Source organism: Macaca fascicularis, chromosome 4, assembly GCF_037993035.2.
Source record: "Macaca fascicularis isolate 582-1 chromosome 4, T2T-MFA8v1.1".
Taxonomy (NCBI): Eukaryota; Metazoa; Chordata; class Mammalia; order Primates; family Cercopithecidae; genus Macaca; species Macaca fascicularis.
In genome coordinates, this window is record NC_088378.1 from 55,586,787 (window position 1) to 55,599,851 (window position 13,065).

At 38.0% G+C, this 13,065-nt stretch overlaps 1 protein-coding gene across 1 annotated transcript in view; it reads left to right on the forward strand.

Annotated features, from left to right (window-relative positions):
- Window positions 1-13,065, forward strand: part of SAMD5 (sterile alpha motif domain containing 5) — a 244,928-nt gene that overhangs the window by 156,200 nt on the left and 75,663 nt on the right. The window lies entirely within an intron of this gene.

The window sequence follows — 13,065 nt, forward strand, 5'->3', positions numbered from 1 at the left end:
ACTGGAAAGCAATTTTGAAAAAGGTAAAATTAGATCTGTTTCTCATACCACACACAAAAATAAACTCCAAGTGCATCAGAGATCTGAAAGTGAAAAGAAATAACCTTATACACACACTAAGAGAAAACATGACCGAATCCCTCTATAACTTGAACACAGAGAGACTTTCTAATCTTTAAAAATCCCTATACAACAAAGCAAAATATAAATGTGGCTACATAAAAATAAAACTTTGCAAGTCAAAATCAAGAAATTGAAAACAAACAAGTACACAAACTATCTACTCAAAATGGTAAACACCATAAGCAAAGAAGTTAAAAGACAAATGACCATTGGGAGAAAATATTTTCAGTGTTCTTTTTCATAAAAGGCAAATACCCTAAGTTGTAAACATCTTTTAAAAATTAAAAAAAAAGAACAAAAAGTTTATGAACAAATGAGCAAATATGTGAAGCAAGAATGCACAAAAAGACAACATGTGAAAAGATATTCAAATCTTCTCATTATAAGAGAAATGAAATTGGAACAACACCAATGCTATTTCTAATTCATTAGATTGGCAAACTTAAAAGTTTGACAATGCATTCTGTTGGAGAGGATGTAGGGAAATAGGAGCTCTCCTACATTGCTGGTGGGAATAGCAAATGGTACCATTCCTATGAAGGAGGATTGGCAATATGTAACAAAATTGTATATGCATTTAGTTTCGATCCTAGCAATCCCACTTGTAAGAATTTACTCTGAAGACAAACCTCCAACAATACAGTATATGTATATGTCTGTGTGTATGCATAAGGTATTCATTGTTCATTGAAGCATGTGTTGTAGTTGCAAAATGTTGGAAACTACTTGAATGTCCAAGCATAGAGACTGATTGTACATAGTATTTATATGCACTGTGTATTATGCAGCTGTAAAAATATGAGGAATTTTCACTTCTATAATAAAGTGATTTCCAGGATATATACTTAAGTGAAAAAAGCTATGTGCAAGAGTATAAGGAAGCTATGTACTTTCTTATAGGTATGAAATAAGGAAAAATTAGAAAACATACTGATCTTGTGCTAGAGGGTAGAAAATGGTATAAAAGACATATTTGGGACAACTGATAAAACTCGGAATACTAATTGTAGGTTAGATACAATTATTACATTAATGTTAAATGTCCTGAAGTTGATAACTGTACTGTGGCCATGTAAGATAATAGCCCTATTCTTGGAGGATAGAGAGCTTGGTCTTATGTAATTTATTTTAAAAAAGGGGTATGTAACCTACTTTCAAATACTCCAGGACAAACATGAGAGAGAGAGAGAAAAAGAGAGAGAGAGAGAGAGAAGTGAAAGAGAGCACAGATAAGGTAATGAGGTAAAATGTTGAAACTAGGTGAAGCTGGTTGTCTTTGTCAGCTGAGGCTGCTATAACAAAATACCATGAATCAAGTGGCTTATAAACTACAGAAATTTATTTTTCACAGTTCTGGAGGCTCGGAAGTCCAAGGTCAAGCCATTGGCAGATTCAGTGTCTGGTGAGTGCCTGCTTGCTGGTTCATAGATGGCGCCTTCTCGCTCTGCCCTCACATGGTAGAAGGGGCATGGAAGCTCTCTGAAGTTTCTTTTATAAGGGCATCAGTCCCATTCATGAGAACTCCACTCTTATGCCTTAGGCACCACCCAAAAGTTTCACCTCCTAATATCATCCCCTTGGTGGTTAGGATATAAACATATGAATTTTGGAGGGACACAAAGATTCAGTCTGTAAATTGGTGAGAAGGTAAGTGAAGATTCTTTGTTCTATTTTTGTATAGATTCTTTGTATTGATCTTTGCATTTTTTAAAAGTTTGAAATTATTTCCAAATAAAATATCTTTAAAAATGGGGATAAAATAGACTTCTCACATGCATCCAAAGGGGACTTACACAGGTGGTAAAAGATGATTCTTGTCACTTTGTTCAAAGGAATAGTATAAACCTTTCAGGCCAGTCCTATGACCTCTGGGGTCAGTTCAAGGATCTCTTCAGAAGCCTCTCCAGTGTCCCAGCCCAGTCCAGTGAGGCTGGGCACATTTTATCCAGAGGATGTTAAGAGGATAGTCTGGGAATCAGTATTATTTCATAGCTCCTTTTTGGAACCACAGAGGCAGCTGTCGCTGCTTAAAGCCACCAAAACCAGTAGTGCCCAAAGTGCAAGTTCACAGTTAGATGTGGAATTGTGTCTCTTCACCCTTTGAATCTTTTCCCACAAGATGATGGTTTATTTATTTATTTATATATATATATTTTTATGAGTACAAGATGATGATTGATTTAGCAACTGAGATAATTGATACTATTCATCTCAAAGTGTAGCAAACCTTAGTGAGAAAGAGAAAACAGTGGTTATTAAAGGACTTAGCACAGATTTCTGCTCACCTATGTACTTAAAAATGATTTACTAATTGGAATAATATGAGAGGCATTAAAGGCATTACGGGTGAGATTGTCATCTCCTACTGGTTTTTTTTTCCTACTTTCAAGTCAGAACGTGGGTGGAAGAGAGCATTCTTTGAGCACATGGAATTAAGGTAAGAATTGGGCTAAACATGAATGGGGATCATGTTTATTTTGTAAGAATTGATCTCAATCTTCTTTGGCTATGTACTAATGATGCAAGTACTAGCTAATAGTTATTGAGTGTTCTGGGGACACGTTGTGCTAAACCCTTGTATGGATCAGCTAATTTGATCTGTGTTCGTTTTAGAGATGAGGAAACAGGCACAGAGATATAATTTACTCAGTTAATGAGTGGTAATTATTCCAGAGCCTGAACTACTAAAGCAGATTGACTCTGAGATTAAGGGAATTTAATACAGAATAAAATAATGAGTTTAGAAGACATCCTCTCAAAGGCAAACTTCCTTATAGCAAACACTGTAGATTATGGCTTTGTAACAGAATGGACTGAAACATTTAGACCAGTGTGTTCTTAACTGCTTTATAATTGGCAGATGGCAGTTGGTGTGCTGTGAGTTGTTAATAGGTTAATAGGTATTCTTTGGGGAAATGAGTTTCCTAATCAAGTAAAATTGGTAAACAGGGCATGTTCTCAGTACATTGAAAAAAAAACTTTAACATTATTGAACGTGGCTGGGAAATTTTTTTTTTCATGTCCCTGGTTCTGTGAATTTCTTTATCATCAATTGTTTCGCTATCAACAAAGCTTATCAATGTGACCTACAAGATTCCCCAAAAGAATACATAATGACAAGAGAGCAAAACAACAGGATTTGTATTGGTATTTGTATACTAGCATTTTTTTATCACTAACTTGAGTCTTCTATACTAGCTCAACTTCTGGCTGATAAATGGGATGGTTTGGATGATGGAGAGGTTTTCATTAGAAAGATAACAGATTCTTAGGAGTGATTAGGAAAAGAAGAAAGCATAATTTTATCTGAAGCTTTCCCAAAGTATACAAGAATGAGTGTATTCCGTTTAGCAATTTCTGTTAAATTGCTTTCATTAAACCAAAATGAGAGAAGTAGTGGCTAAAGTAATAAGCTATATCAAATAATTTATTGGAAATATCTAGCAATAGGGTGTATATTTATAGCATTAGGGTGTATTTCCCATTCCACCCCTCCCCATCACCAGTGATAGATTTTCATAACTTGTAGTAGCTGGAAACAGGACTGGGAAAAGCTATGGTAAATCTCCTGTAGGTCACTGCCCTTTTGTGACTGTGGAAAGAAACCAGCTCTGCTGGGAGGGAGGGAAGATGGCCAGGACGTCCTAATAGGCCATTTTCTGTCTTCTCCCCATGATTGTTCTCAATCACTTGGCAATCACGATGCTATTAGGAGCACCCTGACCGAAGACACTCAGATGCTTAGCCTTGCCATTAACAACATTGACAGGAAGCGTTGAGGTTGCTGCACAGCTGATGGGTCTTGAGAGCCTTGAATTAGAAGTCGGCCTGTCCTTATGACATGCCGAAATGCCTCAGCTCCTTCTGCAGAAGGATGTTCAGGCAAGAATTGGAACTGTACATATGTGAATGTCTAAATTATTTCATCTCCTATATCTCTTCATATTCTATGATTTATTACTTGGAAGTGCAGTAAGTCATGGACGTTGTCTGTATGGTAATGGCTTGTATTGAACCTTGAAGTTCACCATGCCCTGGGAGATGGTCAGAGTGACGTGCAGAACCCCTTCCTTTCCTAGACCTTGCCCTGCAGCCACCCTGCTTCCCTACCATGCTGAGCCAGTGTCGGGCAAAACAGACATTTCCAGGGTTTGTCACCCCATCATGGTCCTTTAGGCTTGTTAGAGTTCATGATCTGGTAGTGATATGGTTTGGCTCTGTGTCCCCACCAAAACTTCATCTTGAATTGTAACCCCCCATATTGGAGGAGGGACCCGGTAGGAGGCAATTGGATCACAAGGGCGCAGCTCCGCTCTCACTGTTCTCGCGATAGTGAGTGAGTTCTCAGACGATCTGGTTGTTTGTGTGTGACTCCTCCCCAGTACTTCTCTCTTTTCCTCCTGCTCTGGCCGTGTAAGTTGCGGCTACTTCGCTTCGCCTTCCACCTCGATTGAAAATTTTCTGAGGCCTACGTAGCCATGCTTCCTGTGCAGCCATGGAACCGTGAGTCAGTTAAACCTCTTTTCTTTATAAATTAGCCAGTCTCAGATGGTTCTTTATAACAGTGCAAGAACCAACTAATACAGGTAGGAACTGGGAAGTCAGGCACAGGTTTCTTTGGGACAGTGTTTTAAGACAGATCTTGCAAGTTTCCTTTTTACAACACCCTTTTTCTGCCAAGGTGCTCAATGAGGTTGTGCGTAGATTTGTCCCTTAAGTGTGGGATCAGGAGTATATGAATCTCCAGATTGGCTACCGGTGTGAAAGTTCTGGATGACAAAAGGCAATTATATGTATACATATTCCCTTTAGAAGCAAAATCTACCAACTTTGTTTTCTTTTCCTGGAAAGAGAACATGAAAAACAAACTAGAATCTGGAGATTCCTAATAATTGTCATCCTTAAAGGGCATTTACACCTGAGACAACCTTCAGATTTTTTATGAAAGAATGTAATTTAAAAATATAAAATAAAAAAAGAAAGTACTGCTTTTCACATGGAAGTAAATGCATAAAATATCTGGGAAAACACATCTGCTCTCATTGCAGAATGAAATCAGACATTGTCGTGATGGGAGAACAATCTGTTAAATTTTAAGGCAAGAGTTTTCTCTAAAAGTTCTCATTAATATCTTTGAAGTGTAGGAGCATCATATGATCTCTGAAGAAGTTGCCAGCTCCCAAATTATTAGTCACTCTCAAATGAATATCCATCGTGTAGGAAACTGACTTTTTGGAAGGAGCAATGCTTAACATTAACCACAGCATTCTATTTGTTAGGAGGACCTTGATCGTTAAAACCATTCTTTGTGTTTGTTTGTTTATTTATTTGAGATGGAGTCTCTCACTGTCGCCTGGGCTGGAGTGCAGTGGTGCGATCTCCGCTCACTGCAAACTCTGCCTCCTGGGTTCGAGCGATTCTCCTGCCTCAGCCTCCTGAGTAGCTGAGATTACAGGCGCCCGCCACCACGCCCAGCTAATTTTTTGTATTTTTTGTAGAAATGGGGTTTCACTATGTTGGCCAGGGTGATCTCAAACTTCTGACCTCGTGATTTGCCCGCCTCAGCCTCCCAAAGTTCTGGGATTACAGGTGTGAGCCACCACACCCGGCCCAATTAAAACCATTCTTTTAAATAAGATGCTTGCCACTCATTTAAATTCATGGTTGCCCATTCTGTAGTCCTTGAAGTTCTTCCTTGACTCATTTCCTCCTCTCCTTATGTTTCACATCTTCACAAAAATAGGAAGAACAGCAGCAAAGGGCTGATGACCCACATGCTGTTTGATGGGGAAGAGACTAGGACTAGCAGGGTTTCCCATGCTTACTGGTGAGCATGTTTCTTTGGTGTCATGATCTGAAGTAAGCAGATACTCTTCTTACTTCATACTCTTCAATCACACAGCTGAAGTCCATCCCATTTTTTATTGATCAAACTTCGGGAACAGACAACAAATGAGATTGTAAGTATCTCCTTTCAGAGATGGATGCTCCAAGCAGACCTCTGGGACTCTGTAGTACTCTTGGCAATTAACAGCTTCATTCTAAATTTGTAAACTCACTCTGGTTTATTTTAAAAATGGAAATGAATGAGGAAGCCAAATCTTAGAAATGAGGAAAGATGGCTGATTTCCATTTCAATATGTAAGACAATTACGTGAGATTTAAAAGTTAAATATGAAACCAAGGAACCTGGTCAAAAATTGTGCAGTAAATTGTTGAATAAATGAAATACCCCTGGAAATATCGATAGCCTTCACCTTGTTGATGAATGCACATTGGTGTATCAGGACCTCTCACTCAGATTCTCTATCATGGGCGAGAGTGTCCAGATCAGTAATTCCAGAGAATTCTCCTCTTCTGCTACATCAGTCTTCTGCATGCACGTAATCATTTCAATCTGCTGTCAGGTGCCCTCTACACCATGTGCATAATTGGCTACATGCACTACAACAAAAAGATCCACTTTGACATCTGCCACTTCAAAAAACAAGTGCAAGTAAAGAAACAAGAATATTATAATAGACAAATGTAGTTATTTTGACAAGTGTGATTTGTTTTTAATTATTAATATTTCACAGTATACTAGTAACTGTCTTGTAGAATATTTTGTAAAAGCAGTGACATCTGATAATGTGTCATTACCACATTAGCATACCTCTATGCAATTAAGGCTTTAGTCAGAAGAAGGGTTGGCTTTCATTTCTAGTGTGAATTACCATGAAGCTGGAGAAAAATGTGAATATTAGAATTAATAATAGTATTGCATTTATGTTACACTGTTCATCGGCAGCTTGAAAACATTTTATTGTTTCTGCCAGGGTCAAACACTGAAACCTTAATACAAGAATCTCCAATACTTGATGTAAAATTATTTCAACTGAGAACACATGGACACATAGAGGGACTAACACACACTGAGGACTTTTGGAGGGGGAAAGGTGGGAGGAGGGAGTGGATCAGGAGAAAGAACTAATGGGTACTAGTCTTAATACGTGGGTGTTGAAATAATCTGTACAACAAATCCCCGTGAACCGAGCTTACCTATGTAACAAACCTGCGCTTGTACCCTTGAAGTTAAAATAAAAGTTAATGAAAAAAGAAAACGAGGGGGCCAGGTGCGGTGGTTCAAACTTGTAATCCTAGCACTTTGGGAGGCCGAGGAGGTGGGTGGATCACCTCAAGTCAGGAGTTCAAGACCAGACTGGCCACATGGCAGAAACCCTGTCTCTACTGAAAAAAAAAAAAAAAATTACAAAAATTAGCCAGGTGTGGTGGCACATGCCTGTAATCCTGGCTACTCGGGAGGCTGAGGCAGGAGAACCACTTGAACCCCGGGGCCAGAGGTTGCAGTGAACCAAGATCGTGCCACTTTACTCCAGCCTGGGTGAAAGAGCGAAAGTCTGTCTCAAAAAAAAAAAAAAAAAAAAAAAGAGAGAGAGAGAAAAAGGCTTATCATCTGATTAAAAAAAATTCTATGATTATGACAGTAATCCATTTATCTGAGTTTTTTACATGTAAAATTCCTTTTTTTTTTTAAAAGAAATTTGCTTTTTAGTCTTTTGAAAATTTGTAACGTCACATTTTTAGTTCTAACAGATTAAGCTTCAAGAACACATGTAAGCTTAGAAGGACTAGAGGAGTTCTTTGTTTTTGAAATGGTTAGAGAAATCTCAAGGACCACTGGCAATTTCTCAGCAGTATTGTCTCATTCCATCTTCACTCAACAATAAAACCTTCCGCATTCAGCCTGTATCATCTCTATTTAAATTTTCTGGTGCTGGATTTCCTTGACAAACTTGAAACAGTGAGAAGACAGATAAGGAAGGAAAGATTCTGCCCCTCCCCCATTTCCACTGCCCTTTCAGAGACTAAAAAATCTGATTTTGCTTTAATTTGTACTCAGCAGCGTCAGCTCTGTCAGAGGAAAGGGCATCCCTGCTGACAGTAATCATTATAACTCCAGGAGACTAGCAGAGATAAATATACTATAAGCCATCTTCTGAGTGGGTCAAACTTGTCCTGATACTTTTAAGGTCCGGGTACTTTGCAGAGAGATTTCTTCCATCAGACTAGTTTCTCAGCGATGCCCAAAGCTGTGTTTCTGATCCTGTCATGGAAAAATGTTAATATGTTACACACCAAAGTATGCCCGTAGTGTTGATTGAAGGACTCTTTTTTAAGTGGAAAATCATGCTAATATTCAGCAAATAACAATCTCCATATAATGAAAATAAATAAAAACACAAATCTGGAAACACTGAACACCATATGTAACTTTAACTTGGATTTCTTTCTAATCTCTTGAGATTAAATTGGATATTTGCAGAATTCGTTGAAAATTGAGTATATATTTATAATGTTTATCAAATTCAGAAGCATAAAGTATCTAGGTTTTTGGAGGTTTTTTGGAACTAGAAAAAAAAATCTAAATCCTACAAATGGTAAAACAGCACCAAGCAAGCATTTGCTGGTGAAATTATATTGTATTGCTTTTTGCTGCTGCTTTGAATACTGTTGTTATTTTTTTTTCCTTTGTTCTCTGTGTTTGGCCTGCTGTAACCTTTATAAAATTTACCTAGGTAGCAATTTCTTTAGCATGTCCCAAGATTGTAGAGAAACAAGTGAGGAATCACTCAACCTTGTTTAACTAGAATGGGCATTTGCTCTGTTACAGTGGAACATGTTCCTGATAATGAAGATTTTTCCCTTGAAATAATGTTTTCATTGTATTTTTTTACTGTATTGCCATTGCCTTTATTGTATTTAGACTTAAAATTTAAGCAACTGATTCTACAAACATAGTTTAATGTAGTTCATATAATTCTACAGGGTGCTTCTTTTTTCATTTTGTATAGACAGGTGACTTTCCTTTTCATATACATTGGTCAAATGAATCCTATGAGGTATCCTGTCAATGAATGATTTGAAAGTGTTGCAATAATATGGGGAAAACAGGGAGAAATATCTAATGAAAACTTATTATATCTACATGGTATGATGGTAGATGAGTTTTATTTCTTTCATTGAATATTTTCTGTACCTTGTAAAAATTGAGATTGTGAATTAAGTATTATTATAATCAGAAGAGAAAAAGAACTGTGTTTTAGAAAGAAGGGACAGGAGATGAGTGAAGACCAGGCTGCCCACAGGTGCTTATGGAATTCCTACTGTGCACATTTCACTAATCAACTCCATGGTCAAGATTTATGCCTAATGTAATGAGAGGGTGACTTCCCACTGCTTTAGGAAACTGCCCCTTCAGCCAGCCACAAAACCATTTCCACAACTGGAGCCCCTGAAACATCAACAGACATAATTTCTGCCAAGATAATCCTTAATGTGATACCATCTTTCAATGAAGGAGATGTCTCTGGGGTGACAGTCTTTGCTAAATTGAGTAAGATAGTTGTTAGGTCTTTTTTTTTTTTCTTTCTGTGAAAGTCTTAGAAATTAATTCAACAGTGTTTTTAACCTTCTCTGTGTTTTTTTCTCCTAGGCTGCCTATGTAAGCAAATACTATGAAAAAGTTTTTTTTCCCCATTTGAGAAGTTTCTTATTGCTCTCAATGAGAGTGTGTGTGTGTGTGTGTGTGTGTGTGTGTGTGTGTTTTGAGATAGGTTCTCACTGTGTCACCCCAGTTGGAGTGCAGTTGTGCAGTCTTGGCTCACTGCAACCTCTGCCTCCCGGGTTCAAGTGATTCTCCCACCTTGGCCTCCCAAGTAGCTGGGACTACAGGCGCCCGCCACCACGCCTGGTTAATTTTTGTATTTTTAGTAGAGAAGGGGTTTCACTATGTTGGCCAGGCTGGTCTCGAACTCCTGACCTTGTGATCCGCCCACCTCAGCCTCCCAAAGTGCTGGGATTACGAGCCATCATGCCTGTCCATGTTTTTAAATTTTTACTTTTATTATGAAGTGATTTGGTAAATTTGTCTTACTCTGACTTAAAAGATGTGTATAGGATATATTTGTACCAGTTTATTGCAATGTGTATTTTGAGAAGAGGGCCTTAAATAAGAATATTTTCCAGACATTCCCCAAATGACTTCATTCACATGCTGTGCATGGGAACAGTGTGCATCCTGCAACCTGTTTCTGCTTTTGTGCTGGCTGTTAAAGCTTCAGGCCCTTCCTCCTCAGCTCCCTGCCAGAGAGCTTGCTTTCCCTCTCTAGTTTCTTAAACTGCTTTAGAAAGCAGATGAGAACTGAAAGAGTCTCCCCTGGTGGCCTCAGCAAGCCACACTCTTCCTCTGTATCTGAAGGGAGATCTCCTTTCTTTTTGTGATCAGATTTAAAATGAGGTGATTTGGGAATAACAAAGCTTTTGTATTTGATTCAAAATGCCAAATTTTGTAAATACAGAGATATACAGGGAAGTCGTCATATTATGTAGCCCCCAGAGACAAGGAGTAAAAATCCATAGCATCCTCAAATAAGAGTGGGACATTTACTGGGATGCTCTTGATAAGTTTTGTCCCAGCTTGCTTTTTCAGGTTGTTTATTCCCGTAAATTATATCTACCATCCTTTCCCCTGGCCCTTTCCCAATCCATCAAGCTTTCTCACCAACTTACCGGCAATGCTCGCCCTGAAGTCTTTTGTCATATGCATCTTTCTTGCAATAACCCTTTCCCCCATTTTTTCGAGGCCTGGATGATGCGTCACCTCCCTCATGAAGCCTTCTAGAGCCCTTCTGGTTGGAAATTGCCCTGCTCTTCATGCGCTACGCTGTCCTTAAAGTCCTTATTAAATTCAGCCTGGTATGAAAGTGGTTGCTTACGTATCCAGGTCCTTACTGTTACATTGTTAGGTTTTACAGAGATAAGCATAAGGCCTGTGTGTTATCTCTTGTCTTCCCACAGTTTATTGTATGGAATTTTGCATGTATTAGGCATTAGGTAAGGTGTTATTGTTGTTGTTTAATTTGAATCCTCAGCATCTTTTTTTAATAGTGAGGTGTTGATTAGAAAAAGAAAGAAAGACATTAAAAAGTAATTTGCAGGAATTGGTAATAATCATATCTAACAACTTGTGTAGCTATTTGCAGTTTTACAAAAAGGCGTTGGCATATAATAAGGAAGACTTAATGGCAAAGCCTGGTCTGGAACAGCTTTGCGACAAAATCTAAAACGGGCCAAGAAAAAGCCAAGGGCAGAACAGATTCCCCTTGTCCTGTTTGCATTTTCTGTGTGCAAGGAAGGCTATTAGGTTCTCTGCATTCACCAACTTAAATTCCTGCACCAACTTAAATTCCTGATTATTTTTATTACGATAATAAAATGGTTGCTTTCAAGGACGTTGATGTTTTCCATCACACTGAGGTAGATGACTAGCAATGTCCTGCAGAATACAGCTAGGCTTTCCACATATCTTCTAGAATTACTCAAAGTTTCCTTAATTTCTTCTTCTGTCTCCTTTTCCCATTCTCTTTCTTCACAACCAGTTTAAATATCAGAGCAAATAAGAGAAGTAAAAGATAATGAAATAATGTGAAACTGAAAATTGAACATATAATTTCAGATTTCGTACTGCTTATTATTTCTCTTTCCTATAAAAAGTCCAGGTGATAAAATTAACATTCCAAGTTAAACATGAAATGATAAAAATATACTTGCCACAGGCTTTTGTTTTTTGGTAGGTTGGTTTAAAATATTTTAAAAATTGCATTATAAAAATTATGTCCAACTAAAAATGGGATACAAGAATTTCTGCCCCAAGCAAAAATCTCAAATTCATACTAGAATGTATAAAATAAAATGTGAATTTCTGCTTTTATTCTTCTGCCCAATCTCATTTTCCTTTTCAGAAGGAAACTTTGTTAAACATTCTATGTATATTTTGGCAAACCTTCTCCTGTGCATCTATATACATATGCACATACATATGTAGACCAGAAATAGCTTGTATCATACTAGACATTTATCTACAATATGCTTTTTTCATTTTCAAAATTACTTTGGAGATCTTTCCACATCAATACATAAGACTCTACCACATTGATTTTATGGCTACATAGTTTATTATTTATCCCATAATGATTGACAAGCAATTTTCAGGGTTTTTTTTGTAAGTAAATTTTAATGTACATACGCAGGTGTAGCTTGGAGATATTGTGGGTTTGGTTACAGACCACCATAATAAAGTAACCATGGCAATAAGGCAAGTCACATGACTGTTTGGTTTCCTAGTGCATGTAAAAGTTATGTTTGGCTGGGCACGGTGGCTCACGCCTGTAATCTCAACACTTTGGGAGGCTGAGGCAGGCGGATCACTTGAGGTCAGGAGTTCAAGACCAGCCTGGCAAACATGGCAAAAACCTGTCTCTACTAAAAATACAAAAATTAGCTGGGCGTGGTGGCACAGGCCTGTAATCCCAGCTACTTGGGAGGCTGAGGCAGGAGAACAGCTTGAACTTGGGAGGTGGAGGTTGCAGTGAGCTGAGATTGCCTGGGAGATGGAGCAAGACTTTGTCTCAAAAAAAAAAACAACAAAGTTATGTTTATACTGGACTGTAGTCTAGTAAGTGTTCAATAGCATTTTGTCTAAAAAACAATGTACATAACTTAATTAAAAATACTTTTTTGTCAAAAAATGCTAACAATCATCTGAGCCTTCGGTGAGTTATAATCTTTTTGCTGGAGGAGGGTCTTGCCTGATCTTGATGGCTGCTGACTGATCAAGGTGGTGGTTGCTGAACGTTGGGCTGGCTGTGGCAATTTATTAAAATAAGACAACAATGAAATTTGCCACATCAACGGACTCTGCCTTTCGTGAGAGACTTCTCTGTAGCATGTGATGCTATGTGATAGTATTTTACTCACAGTAGGACTTATTTCAGAATTGGAACCAATCTTGTAAACCATGCCACTATTTATCAACTAAGTTTATGGAATATTCTAAATCCTTTGTTGTCATTTCAACAATGTTCACACCGTCTTCACCAG